Source organism: Neomonachus schauinslandi, unplaced genomic scaffold (assembly GCF_002201575.2).
Source record: "Neomonachus schauinslandi unplaced genomic scaffold, ASM220157v2 HiC_scaffold_56, whole genome shotgun sequence".
Lineage (NCBI taxonomy): Eukaryota > Metazoa > Chordata > Mammalia > Carnivora > Phocidae > Neomonachus > Neomonachus schauinslandi.
The window spans coordinates 5,885-8,435 of NW_025408758.1; positions in this window are offsets into that span (position 1 = coordinate 5,885).

Genomic DNA, 2,551 nt, shown 5'->3' on the forward strand with positions numbered 1-2,551 from the left:
ACGCCCTTACAGCTGTCATGCTAGTGAGAGGGGCGTCATGATCCACTCTGCCCACGGGGGGAGACCGAGGCCCTGAGCCAGCAGCCCGCTCCTCCCCAGCTCCAAGCCCCTCGTCCCCTGGACATGGGGACGGGAGGTAGCAAGCCCGCCCCCCTGGCCCTCTGCGGAGTGCCCCACTAGAACCTTCTGCAGGGTGGGCACCCAGGGTGCCAAGCCGGGCCCCTTGAGCCAGGACCCTACGAGGGTTGGCTGCCTGGGGAAGCCTGCTCTTTTCTCTCAGGGGCTGGCTCCAGTGGGCGACCCAGAAGGGACTGACAGAGGCTTTGGTTTCTCCCCGATAGGCCAGTCCCAGGGCGGGGCCTGTGGGACACAGCAGCCCGCAGACTCTGGTGGGGCCAATGCGCCCCACGAACGGTGTCCTGTGAGCATCTGGGGTCAGCATCTTGGGGTCAGCCACTCATCACCGATGCTCTCAGCACCCCTTCCCCACAGGCTCGGGGTTTGAGGGTCCGGGAAGCAGGAGCTGGGAGGGACAGGGATGCTTGGTACCTAAAACTGCCCCCTTCCTCCCATCTGCCCTGGGTCCCGCCCCCCCTTGTTTCCACCGAGCCTGGCTGGCACCTGGCAGGCCACGTCCCCCTCCTTTGATGAGGCCACTCTCACAGAGCGCCTTCTTTGCTCTCTAGAATGTTCTGTCCCTAGCTGGAAGGCGGGTCCTCATGACTCCGTCCCCTGCTCTGAAGTCAGATCGCATTGTTGACCCCTGACCCCAGGCCACTGGGCGGCGCCCCCCTCGCCTCCTGCAGGGTAGATGCAGAGCCGGCAGGTGCAAAGCTGGGATGCCCATCCATGTTTGACGTTCAGAAGAGTGTGCCCCGTGGTGCCGCTCCTGACAGTCACAGTGACCCTGGGAAGCAAGCAGCATTGTTTTCCCATTCTACAGATGGGGAAACGGAGGCCAAGCAGACAGTGAGCCCCGACTGCTCAGCTGTGACCACAGCAACGGGTGCCCGGACGGGGGCCGTGTGGGAAGGGCAGGGTGTTGGTGGTCTGCAGCCGAGGGTGAAAGCTCCAGCCTGGCTGCGGGGGTGGCTGAGCGCCACCCCGGGTGGGGGGAGGGGAGGCCCGGCTGGATGCGCGCTGGCCGTGGCCGCAACAGCAGCAGCAGCCTGGCCCTCCTGCGGGGCCGTGTGTGCGGACTCCCCGGATCCCCTGTTTTATGTGTCTGGCTGGGGTGGAAGCCAGACACCTCCCTGGCCGCCTGGGGGCTGTCGCTGGGCCAGCCCACGTGCCTGCCTCCAGAACATCGCTGCCCTTCCACAGATGGAGCCACGGCGATGGGGAGCTCACCCCTTGGGCAGCTGGTGGCTAGAAGCCCGAGGCCCTGACCGAGACTGGCATCCCTCCCACAGAAAGGGGGAGAGGCTGAGGAGGGGTCTGGACGGGCACGGGTGGGTGACTGCCGCAGGGAGCCCAGCAGCAGGGATGGAGGCCCGGGGAGGGCGGGCTGCTAGAAAGATGGTGTCTCCTGTAAATGGCCTTTGCCCCCATTTGTCCCATCACAGAGCCCCTGGGAGAAGCAGGCCCACGGGGGAGACCCACGGGGGCGCAGGTGGGAGCACAGAGCACGGCCCCATGGCATCCTGCCACCAGGGGTCCCCTCGGGCCTGGCCTTGCTTATTCTGTGAGCAAACGTGTTGATTCGCTGTGCGAACAGTACTGTGCCGGGTACCAGGACCCATGTGGGCAGACCCCAGGCGAGCGTCTGTCCATGCGAACGGCATCCTCCGTGAGCGCCCATCAGCCCTCGTCCTCGCCTTTGCCTCTGCTGTTCTGTCCTCCTGTCCATGAGTGGATATCTCCGTGCCCGCCGTGCACCAGACTCTGCCCTCCACTGGACGGTCACGGTGCTGCTCCCGAGGAGTGGGGGGAAGGAGATGTTCCTGGAAAACCGCAGAAGTGTATTGATTGAGCGGCTCGACAAGTGCCCGTGTTGGCACCTGGTGCCCGGGGTTAGATGCACGGCCTCCTGGAGCTTGTGGACTAACTAGGAGTACAAGCTAGGAGGTACAAGCCTCCGTGGCTCTGGGAGCTTCTAAGCAGGGTGGGGAGAGGGAGGGGACCCGCCCAGCCTGGGGAGAGGACCAGGCAGGAAGGACTTGCCAGGAGAAGCGCCTGGTCAGAGATCGTAGGGCCGGGGGAATTAATCCTGGCCCTTCCTGAGTCGGAGGCCGCATGACGTCACCAGAGGGCAGTGAGGCGGTCATGGGGGGGTGGTTTCGTGGGCGTGAGGACATTGCACTTGCAGCCCCACACCCACAGGGGCCCTGCTCTGGGGTTCAGTGCCCCGCCTGCCCATCTTGAAACTTCTAGCCTCGGCGTCTGTGTTGTTTAAATATAGTCTGATGGGGGGGGCGCCTGGGTGGCTCAGTCGTTGAGCGTCTGCTTTCGGCTCAGGTCGTGATCCCAGGGTTCTGGGATCGAGCCCCGCGTCGGGCTCCCTGCTCGGCGGGAAGCCTGCTTCTCCCTCTCCCACTCCCCCTGCTTGTGT